This window comes from Haematobia irritans, chromosome 3 (assembly GCF_050003625.1).
Source record: "Haematobia irritans isolate KBUSLIRL chromosome 3, ASM5000362v1, whole genome shotgun sequence".
In the NCBI taxonomy this organism is placed as follows: Eukaryota; Metazoa; Arthropoda; class Insecta; order Diptera; family Muscidae; genus Haematobia; species Haematobia irritans.
The window spans coordinates 57,157,641-57,172,131 of NC_134399.1; the positions used below are offsets into that span (position 1 = coordinate 57,157,641).

The following is a 14,491-nucleotide window of genomic DNA, read 5'->3' on the forward strand; positions in this document are numbered from 1 at the left end:
AGCGAAATTCAAAGACATCCACTGGGTTGCTAACTTCAGGGCCCAGTGGACGGGTATCGACTGGAGTTATAAATTTCCAAGGTAACGGCTTCAAAAGGAGGTAATCCCTCACGAAAGAGATTCAAGGAACGCAGAAATGCTTTGTTTATCCTAAAGAAATTAGGATCAGTCGACCCAAGCACGTTGTCGGCTAAACAAAGCGATTTCTTAAAATGGGCTCAAGGAATTCTTGAGGCTGGAAAAAGGGAACGATCACCGGATGAGCTGCCATCCTCCAAAAGAGATCAACGATCGTTTGCCTCAGTTGCTAAAGACAGCATTGTGATGGCTATCATAAATAAAGGAGCATTGGACGGTATGGTTCCAAAGCAAAAATGGGGGGAAATTGAGAATGCTTTGTCTGGCGTCTACTCACAGGTGCTGGAAAAGTTTCCCGGCCCAGATCCTCGACACCAAAAGGCTGGTTGGAGGTTTCTACTGGTTATTGCGAGAGTCACCGAGATCTCTGAAGAGGACATTCTTGATGACTCGATTAAAACGGCTGATGTGACAGTTGTTTAAAATCTCGATGGTCCTACGGATCCTCCAGATAAATCTTCACCATTGTAAGGCTGCATGTGCTGCCTTAAAAGTTCTCCTGATGAAAGGGGACATAGATGTAGTTCTTATTCAAGAACCATATGTTTATACACGGATGAAAAAGACTGTTTTTCATATGTTTGGCTATAAACATTATATGTTTGGAACACAAATTTTTAAACACAATATTTTTGAGTGCAAGCATATAATGTTCATAAACTAGCATAACATGTTTGGGACATATATGTTAATATGTTAGAACATATTATGTTTGGGACATAAAATGTTTGTAAATATAATATGCTTGGATGCAAACATATATTAACTTAGAAATAGCCTATAAACATATATGTGTTTAGTAGCTTGGAGCGCTATTTAACAGGGAGCGATATTGAATTAAGTTGGTGGTTGTTGCTTGTTATTACAAAATTAACATTTTATTTTTCCTTGGGCAATTGATCAGCTACTTCTTTGATCCTTACAAACTGTGTGGTCCGCTGTTCGAATCCCCGTCCGGCAAAAGGTAAAATTAAAATAAAAAAAATCATAAAATTGAATAATTTCTTCTACAATGTTTTTATTACAGAAAAAGGTGCTAAGAACTAAAAAATCTCTTGGAAGTGAGAAAGATGTCGGGGAATATACAATTGTGCAGAAACAAAATTTTGAGCATTCAGGTTGAAAACCTATGTTGTTAGCACCTATATTAGCTGTTTATTTTCATAATTCATTATGATTGTAAATATATAAATAAATAAATAAAATTTTGAGTACAATATTGTTTGGGAGATTTTTTTTTAAGCATATAATATTTTTGGGTGCAAAATGCTTCCAAACATATTATATGGTCACATAATAACATATTGTTTTTTGGAAGACAACATTATTGAATTTGGATGCAAAAATACAAAATGTTTGGAACTTAGACTACCCAAACATATATTGTTTAGACCAATATGCTTTCAAACATATTATATATTGGTAGAGTTCAAACATATAAATGTTTGGGCAATACCCAAAAATGTATATGCTTGAAGCAAAATATGTTTGGGAGTATATGTTACAGAAGCGATTTTTTGTGAGGGTGTAGAAACAAAATATGCAAGTTATCGAACACGCAGTGGAGAGGATTACTAAGGCCTTCAACATTTCACTGAAAGCTGCCCTAGAGGGAAGCTAAGGGGGAAAAATCGACCACCATGGTGGTCTACGGAGTAAGGTAATATGAGGAAATCGTGCAGGAAGCTCTTTCACAAAGCAAAGTCCACCAGAGCTCCTGTGGATTGGGACGCTTACAAGAAGAGTCTGAGAGGATACAAGCGAGAACTGAGAAAGGCTCAGCATAACTCTTGGAATGTTTACTGCAGCAGTATTGAGAATACGTCCAGGCTTCCAGACTACGGAAGGTGCTGGCATCCACGAACTCCGCTCCAGGTTTCATTAAAACATCGGAGGGCAATTGGACAACGTCCAGTGAGGAGACGCTGGAGGTACTATGGGACACAAATTTTCCCGGAAATCAGACGGTTTAACCATGTACTGGCGGTGCCACAGTGGCTCAGCGATCGTTTCCTATCGATGAAATTGTATCGGAATCTAGAATAAAATGGGCGTTAAATAGCTTTGGATCATTCAAATCCCCGGACCTGAAGGAATTACTCCGGCGGAGTTACAAGCGGTGGCTGACAGAATTATCGCCTGGTTTTCGGCGATATATATAGGATGTATCAACTTAGCATATATTCCAGGAAAGTGGAGGGAAACAAAAGTCGTTTTCATACCTAAAGCGGGAAAAGCCTCTCACTCTAATGGGAAGGATTTCCGACCAATCAGCTTATCATCATTCCTACTTAAGACTCTGGAGAGGATGATAGATATTTATCTTAGAACTAGCGGCGATTCAAGTTTGCTCTTGAAACGACAGCATGCATACTCGAAGGGCAGGTCTACTGAGACCGCATTACATGAACTAGTCAGCTTTATTGAAAGCTCACTATCTGTCAAAGAATACACAATCGTGGTGTTTCTAGACATCGAAGGGGCGTTCAATAACGTCCATCCGAGCTCAATATTAAATGGACTGACAACTCTGAATGTTGATCCATGTATACTTAGGCTGTTAGACGAACTTCTAAAGAAGAGACGCTTTTCAGCCACACTAGGACAAGCAAACATACTAAGGTATGTGAATTGAGGCACTCCTCAAGGAGGAGTTCTATCACCTCTTGTTTGGAATATTGCTATAAACAACCTTCTGGTTTCCCTAGAAAAAGAAAGGATACAAGTGGTGGCATACGCAGATGATGTGGTGCTAGCAGTCAGGGGAAAATTCCCATCAACAGTTAGAGATATTATACTGAGAGCCCTCCGGATGACTGAGAAATGGGCGAGAGATAATGGTCTTGGGGTAAATCCTGCAAAGACAGAACTAGTCATGTGCTGCAAGGATCGCAAAACTCCCACGGTTAGGCCCATTTCCTTAGGGATATTGAAATTCCCTTTAGTGAGTGTGCAAAATACCTTGCCGTTATTTTGGACAGGAAGCTGAACTTTAAGCTTAATATTGAAGAAAGGGCGAGGAAAGCAACGGTAGCTTTATACTCGTGCAAAAAGGCAATAGGGAAAAATGGGGACTAAAACCAAACATTGTGCATTGGCTATACACGGCAGTGGTTAGACCTATAATGCTATAAGGTATTGTAGTCCGGTGGCCGGCACTTCACCAGCCGACAAGTTTAGACAAAGTTCAGCGTATGGCGTGCTTGTGTATCTCAGGTGCATTCAGCAAGACAGGAACAAATTCCCTTAATGTCATACTGCATCTATTGCCTTTAGACATTTTGGCCAAACAGTCAGTTGCAACAACGGCTGTGCGGTTGCGCGAGCTATCGCTGTGGTCGGAAAAAAGCTACGGTCACAGTTCGGTCTTCAAAATAATGCCCAACAGTGAGGCGTGGTGTACACGGACTCCGGGGAATAAAAGATATATAGATTTCTACACTGATGGCTCCAAATTGGACGGACAAGTGGGTTTCGGAGTATATTCTAAAGATCTGGAACTTCGAATAGCGAAAAGATTACCTGATCACTGTAGTGTTTTTCAGGCTGAAATATTAACAATAAGAGAAGTGGTGAATTGGCTGAGAAGTAATGCTCCAAGCAATATTGGCATTAATATATACTCAGACAGTCAACATGGACTCTGTGTTCCTCAACTCGAAAACGACCATAGACTGCCGCAAATCTCTCAATGAGTTGGCTGAGCTGCACAATATTCACCTAACATAATATGGGTGCCTGGCCATAGGAACATACCGGGAAACTGCGAAGCAGATGAGCTAGCAAGGCTAGGAACTACCTTACATATTCCAGGGGAACTGGAATCTGTTGGTATGCCTCTGGCTACCTGCAAGCTCTTACTGCGTGAGAAGACTGTCATGATGGCAAATGTTCGATGGGAAAATTGCAAGGGTTGTAACCAGGTCTGTGGAGTCGGAGTCTGGAGATTTTGCTGGAGTCGGAGCCGGAGTCGTATAAATTTTGCTCGACTCCGACTCCGGCGAAACGAAATGTGAAAAACACTTCATATCTTTTTAACTAAAAAATATTTCGACAAATTAGATTCGATTGCGGTTTTAATCGAACAACGAAAAACGAACTACTGGATATCAGGCCATTCAAAGTGTATTTATATGGGTGAAATTCCATGGTGATATAAAATGTAGGTTAGGTAGGGTCACGGCCTAAGGCAAAAAAAAAAGTTGATGCAGTCACCCCCCAGTTTTGTACCATATTTGAAGACAATTTCAGAACACGAAAACTTTTGTTTTTCCGTGCACCCTACGACCCCCCGAAATACAATTTACTGTGCTGTGTCGTCATTTGAAGTCCGATCGAAAAGAAACGCATATCGTTGTTCATGGTTGATCAGGGGCTATATTTCGTGCATTGGTCATTTTTGACTCCGACGTCAAATTTGATTTTTAATTTTTTTATTTCGCTTCGTATACCCCTATTATGCCCATTTCTTATAACCATTATAAAGATCTTATCAAAATATGAAACTTTTGCTTTGGAAGTATTTAATTATATTCATAAACAAAAAAGTTACAGAGATTTTAAAAAGTCAATAGGTCACCCTACACCATCAAATGGCTTTTGCTGTGTTGTCATGATATCCGATCGAAAGCACATGCACATCGTTATTCATATCTACGAAATTAATTTGAAAGGTATTTAATACACACAAACTGTTTATCTGTAAATTTCTAACCGTATCATTGTATACATACTCGTTGTGTGCACTATGGCATTTTCAGCGTTATGCAAAGTGCATGTGTTTTTGCTAGAACAATTTGAGAACAGTAGGCTCTCAAATTGTTCTAGCAAAAAATCTAACAAACACTTTCGCTACATGATTTCTTAAGTCTGTCCATATTTTTGTGAGAGAAGGCTGTTGATAGTATTTGAAAAAAGTGAAAACAAAATGAAATTCGAAGCTCGGGTTATCGACAAAACTAAATTACCAACAAATCATCAAGTTATTGAATTCCTTTTATATTTAAAGAAAGCAGGTTAAAAATGAATCTACTAGTCATGTTACAGACGATAAACGATTGCGTTATATAATATCCAAAATTAAAAGTCGCCAACAACATAGTAAACTTGATTCTAGACAGGATTTGTTATAAATTAATTCTAAAAAGTTGTTAGCCGCATAATAAAATTGTACAATTAATAAACATGAAATGTACTCAAATCAAATACAAATCTAATCTAATATTTTCTTGTTTAAAGTATTTACTCATGTGACAACATTGCTCACCATTGTGAAGATGACAAGAAAACGCAAAAAAAAATACGGCGTAGTCAGATGTTGAAAGGCAGAAATTTAACCAATGTGTAAGCAGCATAACGATCTTCGTAATTTTCCACAATTCCGTTACCACTTACTTTTATTGTTAGATTGATTGTTAGATTTTAAAACAGTAGGCTCTCAAGTTGTTCAAGCAAAAACACAAGAACTTTGCATAACGCAGAAAATGTCGTAGTGCACACAACGAGTATGTATACAATGATACGGTTAGAAATTTACAGATAAACAGTTTGTGTATATTAAATACCTTTCAAATTAATTTCGTAGATGTGAATAACGATGTGCATGTGGTTTCGATCGGATATCATGACAACACAGCAAAAGCTATTTGATGGTGTAGGGTGACCTATTGACTTTTTAAAATCTCTGTAACATTTTTGTTTATGAATATAATTAAATACTTCCAAAGCAAAAGTTTCATATTTTGATAAGATCTTTATAATGGTTATAAGAAATGGGCATCATAGGGGTATACGAAGCGAAATAAAAAAATTAAAAATCAAATTTGACGTCGGAGTCAAAAATGACCAATGCACGAAATATAGCCCCTGATCAACCATGAACAACGATATGCGTTTCTTTTCGATCGGACTTCAAATGACGACACAGTACAGTAAATTGCATTTCGGGGGGTCGTAGGGTGCACGGAAAAAAAAAAGTTTTAGTGTTCTGAAATTGTCTTCAAATATGCTACAAAACTGGGGGGTGACTGCATGAATTTTTTTTCGCGACCCTATCTAATGTAGGTTTTACTAGAATATGCACTAAAAAAATATTGACGTGATATTAAAGATTACGCAACCTAAATTTTGGGATGCGAAATTTACAAAATATTAAGGACAAATTTCTTTAAAATAATGAAATTTTAATTAAAATGAAGCTTATAATATTTGCTTAAAAAAAATTTTTTTTCATTAAATTTAGGACACAAATTTTGTAAATAAGCGTCCCTCCGTTAAAGTCCCATGTCTTTGAACTAATGCTAATTTTCCTTAAAGTAAAGAAACACATTTTTGATTTAAAGAAATTGAATTGAATTGAATCAATTGAAATATTGAAACCTAAATTTAAGATAAAAACGCTTCAAATATAGGCTAAGACTTAGTTTGAGGATTTAGCATCTTTGGTTTAAAGTTTTTTGGAAATAAGACAATATTTTCTATTTTCTTATTTGGATTTTTAAATTGGCATTTGTTTGTACGTGAGTACCTTTATTAATAAATCGCGAAAATAGAGTGACAATTTTATAAATGAGATCTGTATCCTAATTTTAATTTTATTGGTCCTAGATTTAAAGCCAGATAGGTCGCTAAAAAAATTCCTTATTTTAAAGAAGCTGCATCTTTGGCTTGGAATCAATACCAAAATCCTTAAGGAAAGGTCAAAATCTTTGGATCCAAGTAAACGTTTTTTTGAGTGTGGGCTGAATTGATCAATTGTATAGTCCATTTTTAACATATTAAACTGTGGAATTTTAACCCTATATATGCTCTTGATAATGGTACATTTTTAAGGCAATATAGCGGTAGAACCTAACGTTCTGAATTTTTGGCAGGCATGTCGAGTTCGAAGATGAGTCATACCGGACAATTTTGTAATGTAGCACCTACATATAAACCCATCTCCGATTTGTTTTAAGACATTTTTCTCAGTCTAAAATTTTCATAAGATTTGTCAAAAATTTTGAGTTATTTGAGATCCATAAATAAATGCGGAAATTTCCCGTCGGCCCATATTTTGTGTATGGAGATAATTACTTGAGAAATCTCCGTATACACCCGATGTCCTTGGAAGGTGTAATTTTAAATTAAACCTCTGCCAACGTGCCATATGAGACGGTCTTTTGGGAGAAAGTTTGTTTCATCAAAGCCACTTGAAATTCTTTACAATTTATGGCAGTTTATGTTTGATTTTTATATCCGACACATTACATTTTTTAAAATCTAAACTTTTTATTTGATTAGCTCGACATTTTGATTTTAGTGTATTTTTCGAGGCTAATAAGAAATCCTGGAGTCGGAGTCGAGCATAATTGACTCGACTCCACAGCCCTGGTTGTAACGACACCAAGCAAATATGGCCCCATTTAAACTTAAACCGCACACTAGATATGCTAGTGTTCTCGAGACGCCAGATATCACTCCTGATATCTGCTATAACGGGTCGCTGTCTGATAGGCGAGTTTGCAAAAACTATTGGCGCGAAGTATAATGACTATTGTATGAGCTGTCATGATGCGGAGGAAAAGGAATCAATAAAACAACTATTGTGTGAGCGTCCTGCATTTTGTGTAAGGCGTAAGCAAATTTTAGGAACATATAGCTTTAGATTACTGGCGGATCTGGAAAACGTTAACTTAAGCAGTCTGTTAATGTTTTTTTGAACAATCTGGTTGGTTCAACAGAGAAAAATAATCAAGAAGGTTCAGCGGTTAAAACTAGAAGTATCCATATGTAATAGGTACTTTTAGTTAATGTGGTATCACAATGGACTGAATAGTCTAAGTGAGCCTGAATCTTAATCGGGCTGCCACTTTAACCTAACCTAACCTAACCTATGTACATCAATCGATTTTGTTATTAATTAATTCACCAATGTCAACAGCCGAGCCGCACTGATAAACTAAATCGTTTATATCATTTCATCTATACCTTTTCATTCTATTCCTCATTAATATTTCGACATTGCGAAATATTAATGAGGAATCATTCAATTCTTTGTGAATATTTTAATTATATGGATGATTACACTATTTTCAGTTGGTTCCCTCAATATTTCATAGATTTAAGCACATTTGCTTCATGTATGTCTCCCATGCACTCATGTGCTCCATAATAGAATGTGTGAGAGCGGGCTATGCCCAGGGATCCGGAGCGGTCCATTTTTTCCGCTCCGCTCCCGCTCCGGAGAAAAAAAAACCGCTCCGCTCCTCGCTCCGCTCCGAGAAAAAAAAAATCGCTCCGCTCCACGCTCCGCTCCGCTCCTCTTCGAGAAAATTATAGTACAAACATTGTATTATTTGTTCAATTGAGTTTTATTTTATTTAGAAAAATCGGGCGGTACATATATGGGAGCTACACTCAAAAAAAAGTGAACTCTCTATTTCACTAAAGCCATATTAACTTTATATTAGTTCATAGAATCATTATGTTTGGAAAAAGTTTATTTTAGTCAAATAATTTTTTCCGTATGTTAGTTAATTGAACTAAAAAACGGGAAAAAGTTATACACAAATAAAGCATAAAGATTTCCTAATTTCGTATTTCTTACAAAATAGTTCATTATTTCTTTAAATTTGTAAATTTTACCAAAAATGTGTCCACCATGAACTTCGTATGTCACTAAAGACATTCTTGCAATTTTGAACTCCAAGATTTCTCTTAAAACTACAAAATTTTCTTTAACTACTGAAAAAATTTAGTTATGTCTAATAAATTTTCTTGAATTTGTCGAAAACTATTTACTTATTTTTGCCATATCGGAGTGATGCCAGCGCTTGTAATACCGTTTAGTTAAAAATTTATAAAAAAGTTCCAAATTTTCTAAAATTAATCGAAAGTTGTCTTTCCTGGTGGGTTCACTGTTTTTTCAGTGTATAGCTAAATCTGAACCGATTTCGATGATTTTTTGCACATATAGTTAGTGCTATAGAAGATTACATTTCACCAACTTTGAGTAAGATCGGTTGATAAATAAGGGTTTTATGACCTAATTTGACAAAATCGGGCGATACATATATATGGGACCTATATCTAAATCTGAACCGATTTCGATGAAATTTTCAGACTTAAAGGGTGATACAGAAGATTATTTTGTGCTAAATTTGACGACGATCGGTTAGTAAAAAAAGTGCAACGTGACCCCATTTGTCGAAATCGGGCAATACATATATATGGGAGCTATATCTAAATTTGATCCGATTTCTTCCAAATTCAATAACGTTCGTCCTTGTGCCCAAAAAAACTCCCTGTACCAAATTTCATCAAAATCGGTTAATAATTGCGACCGAAATCCTGTGAACAACAAATACATGGACAGACGGACGGACGCCAAGCGCTAGATCGACTCAGGAGGTGATTCTGAGTCGATCGGTATATATTTTATGGGGTCTAAAATCAATATTTCTTGTAGGCACATTTTTTGACAGATCAAACTTATTATACCCTAACCACTATGTGGTTTAGGGTATAATGACTTTAAAATAATGTGTTGAAATATTTTATTAATTTTGAAGATTTTTTCAGAAATATTAAATCCATTTTGACTTCATTAAAACGAAATTTGCATTCATGTTAGGATACACATTTTTATGTCGAATCACTTAGCTATAAGGACAAACAGACTTCATTGAAAAGTTTAGAGACTTTTAGACAAGGAAAAACTTTTTTTCAGAGAAATACAGTATGTCAAGAAAGTGTTTTGACAATACGATAAAAATTATGTTTTGTTCGAAAATTAAATATAATTTAATTTTAAAAAATATTTTATTATGTATTTTGCAAACTATACATATTTTATTTTTCTCAAAACGAATTAACAACTCGATTTTTACTTCAATTATTTCTGGAATTTGAAATATTTGGCAATGTCAAAAGACTTTCTTGACATACTGTACGTCTTCTATTCTAAGCAAAATTCGTATTCGTTTTTTAAGCATGTGAAATATTTGGCCTCCCGACAATATTCTTTGGGGTGCACCATCTACTATTTAATATGTGATAGAAACCAAATTTATGAAAATGGACCAAAATGGACCAAATTCTGTTTGGTCTGACCATCGGACTAAATTTAAAAATTAGAAATCTTTTGGACCAATTTTGGTCCGATCGGACCAAAACGGCAACGCTGATTGGAATTGAAAGTCTATACACAGAGTAGAAGTAACTACTCTCCGAAAGCTTTTTTGTTTTGCAACAGACGTAGAGAAGAGGTTTTGTTATATTTGTAATGTGTGTGTGTATGTTTATGTTTGCAACAACCTCCATCGACATCAGTCCGTGGTATACCTACGAATATTCTTACTCAGATCTAGTGTTACCTAATTTCGCTTTTTCCCCTTTATTGTATAATAAATGTATATGCGCACATTTTTCAACCAAAATTGAAACTATCCATAATTTTAATTAAATTTTCGAGAACTAATATCAGAAATAAGAGAATGCTAGGATATAGTACAATAGTAAAGCAAATGTAAATGAAAAAAAGCATGCCCGGTTCCAAAGATTTTGTCTTTACTTTAACAGTTTGGGTATTAATTCCGAGCCAAAGAAGCGGAGAATACAAGTAAGGATACTTTAAAGACGTAATTCTCTTTTAAATTTGGGGGTTATGTACTTGCTTCTAGGAAGCAAATGTTAATTTGTATTTTTTTTTAGATTTTTTTTCGTCAGTTGTTATCAAAATCCTTTAAAAACGAGTTAACGAGTTATTTTTTTCCATATTAAGACTCGACTTCCAGTAGAAATTATGCTATGTTTCAAGTAAAAAGCGTCTTTAAAATAAAGTGTTGAAAACATGTCTTATTTTTTAACGATTTTTTACTTTGTAGGCAACATGCAAAAAGGAAACAAATTTAAAGACAATTTTATTAATTTTAAAGAATTTTTCTTAATTATTAAAGTCATGTTGACCTTACCTCAAAAATTGTATCTTTCATGTTATGATACACATTTTTAAGTAAAATCACTTAATTATAAGGACATTACAACTTCATTCAAAAGTTTATTGCCTTTTGGACAAGAAAAAAAACTTTATTTTAGAGAAATGCGTCTTCCATGTTAAGCAAAATTTGCATTCTTATTCTAAGGACATGAAATCTTTGACTTCACGACAATATTTTTTTCAGTGTAGAAAACTAAAAAATTAAATATAAATAAGATCGTTTAATTGCATTTATTTGACGTTCATTACAAACATCTTTGTAGTAATACGGGATGAAATTGATCGAAAGTACTGTTGTTACTTTTACAACACATACTAGATATATATTTTGACATTTGCCGTTTGAAAACAATTACTAAAAAACACGTTGTGTTTTCCCCAATGTACGTACGTACAAAAATACATATCGTACATTTTAAACGTTTACTCACACTACGCTAAGTACTAGCTAAATTTGAAATTACCTACACAGTGTAATTTCAAAGTTACACATTTCACTCAAGTAATATTTTATTCGGAGCGGAGCGGTTTTTCATTTGGAAACCGCTCCGCTCCCGCTCCGCTCCGGATCTTAGAAATGCCGCTCCCGCTCCGCTCCCGCTCCGGCAAAAAAAGGGCTTGCTCCGCTCCGCTCCGCTCCGCTCCGGATCCCTGGCTATGCCTTTCTCTTTCCCACTCTGGAATTTGTATATTTGCCACAAATAAAACAATCATGTCCACCTACATAAAGTCATAGGTATAGTTTTTCTATTTGCATAAAAAAGTAACATTTCTGAAATGTGAGTTTAAGACAAAACTAAAAAAAGTGAGACCATTTATCGTTTTGGTGAATGTGCATCAATACCGTCATTTCTTTAGGCGTCCCTAAATTTTTATATTCGAATTCAACCGAAAAGATAGATACACATTTCTACCATCCACAAAGATGGAATACATGCATATGTATATAGCACGCTTGAATGTATGTGAAAACGTATGTACTCGTCGTACAATCATCATGTCACTATTAACAAACAACAACTCAATGCGGCAGTCAGCAATGAAACACAACAAAACGAATGACAAATTAAGATGGGGTACAAACGACCAAACAAAAAACGACCTCATACACCGATAAAATTGTATTGCAAAACTGTCTTACCATATGCATCCTACCGCCCCCATGCGCACACACACAAAGAAGAACACTCATACTGTGTTACAATAATGGTCTCGTATTGTTTTAAGGATTACATTAAATGCTCTTGCAAAACGTTTTTAGAGTTCCATCATAACCTTACTGCTACCCGCATCTTTCTCTACTCTCATCACTCCAATAGTAGTAAAAACAAAACCCAGCAAATCGGTACTATGACGACAGCGAGTCAAGTGAACTCACTTGCTTTCCTTTCATATCATCTGCAAAATCATCCTGTAGTCAATCAGATAAAGCGATTACACTCCATTATTTCATTACGCATACTCCATATTCTCTTCCAATATTTGGTTTTCTCATTACTGAAGCTGTGCTCCGATTGGTCCGCGGCATACTGTGATGGAAGAATGCGTATGTTAGAGCAGTAAAGCTATAGTCTGATACTGTCAAAGGGACATGAAAAGTACTGTATAAATTAAACCATTTACAGTAGCTCTCAAACTATGAAGTTGATTTCGTAGGGTAAGTGCTATTCAAATATTCCAGAACGAGATCAATATTGTGTTTACAATGACCATACGGCAATGGATATTACAGGAAAATGCTGTGTGGCCTTCGAAGGTGCCGGTTTCGACCATCGGTCAGGATGGCACCATCAAAAATAATTAAAAAAGACTAGAAAATGAAAGGAGATACAACGCTTTTCTAACACCAAAAAATAATCAATAAATACAACTAACCAGCAGCGCACCCAATACATAAAATTAAAAATATAAAATGTTATGCAATCAGTGCTCTGAATCTTTTAAGGGTTTGGTGGAAATCACTAATATAGTAAACACCGGGAGTCCCATGGCGCAATGGTAAGCATAGCCGCCTTGTATACAAGGGGTTGTGGGTTCAATTCCACACAGAAAAATATCACCAAATTATTTTCAATTAAAAAGTTAATTGAAGCAGAACATTTTTTCAATTAAAAAATTAATTGATACAATTAACTATTTAATTAAACTAGAAGCATTAATTAAGACAATTAAGTCAATAATTGCAAATTTTCCAATTTTAATTAAAAAATTAATTGACACAATTAACTTTTTAATCAACCTCGGGAAACTAAGCCATTTTTAAAATTGTTAATTAAAAGATTAAGCGATACAATCAATTTTTAGTCAAAATAAAAACACCAAGTCAGTTGAGAAAATGAGTTTTTCAATCGACATCAATTAAATTTTCTAATTTTCTAATGAAATCAATTAATTTTTTAATCAAATATTTTTTTTTATTCCCAAATAAACTGTGATTAATAGTATCATTTTCTTGATTGAAGACATTTCAATTAAAAAATTAATTGGACCAATTAATTACGTGATTGAATCAGAATTTTGTGTATGCAGTTACGACAGAATACCACATGGGTTTTCACCGTTGGTTGATCCCTACTCAGTAATGCTGGTAACATTTCTGAGTGTGCCAAAGCTTCTCTAAAGTGGTTTCACCGTAATGTGAAACGCCATTCGGATTCGGCTACAAGAATAAGGCCTATTTCCAGTGGGCTTATTATGGAATTGGGGAACATTCATTGATAAAAGGGAAGATCTCCACTTGTCTTATCAGGCTTCTTTTGAATAATCTCCTTTAGGATACTTATTATATATTTGAGTATAAAAAACAATATTTTTATGTATAATAAAAATAAATATTAAATATTGTACAAAACATGTTTTTTCTTCCACATGTCATTTCGTACTAATTAGATTTTGAAGCAGCCTATGTCGAGAGCTATACCCATACCCACCATGTCGTATCTTTGCATTTTGCTCAAAACCTGGCAATGTTCATACGAGTTAGAAGTGTGCACCTGAGTAATATCTTACTCACACTCACGCACGATATTGTTTGGCGTTTAATCTCTGTGGGCGGGATAATTTTCGTGAGGGTATTTTTCCAAATTCGTTAGTCACGCACATTCACGAAGAAAAAATTTTCGTGGCTCACACTCACGCACGACATTTGGTTTGTTAATCACGCACACTCACGCCGATTTGATCAGAGTCACGACTCACGTGTGAGTCACGAAAATTTTCGTGATTCTCGACAATTTCGTGTCACGTGCTCACCTCTAATATGAGCATTTGATACCATGACAAAAAGCGATCTCAAACGAGTTTAAAAAGTTTAACAATTTGGACATTAAACCAGCCTGCATTCATACATAAAAATAGAAAAAAGATAAAGATGGC

The 14,491-nt window shown here is 35.2% G+C and overlaps 1 long non-coding RNA gene across 1 annotated transcript; it reads left to right on the forward strand.

Moving 5' to 3' along the window:
- The first annotated feature begins 4,321 nt into the window (after positions 1–4,321).
- On the forward strand, positions 4,322–5,869 carry LOC142229798 (uncharacterized). Its single transcript, XR_012720493.1, has 2 exons — positions 4,322–5,642; positions 5,723–5,869. It is a non-coding gene; the product is annotated as an uncharacterized LOC142229798 (long non-coding RNA).
- The last annotated feature ends 8,622 nt before the right edge of the window (positions 5,870–14,491 follow it).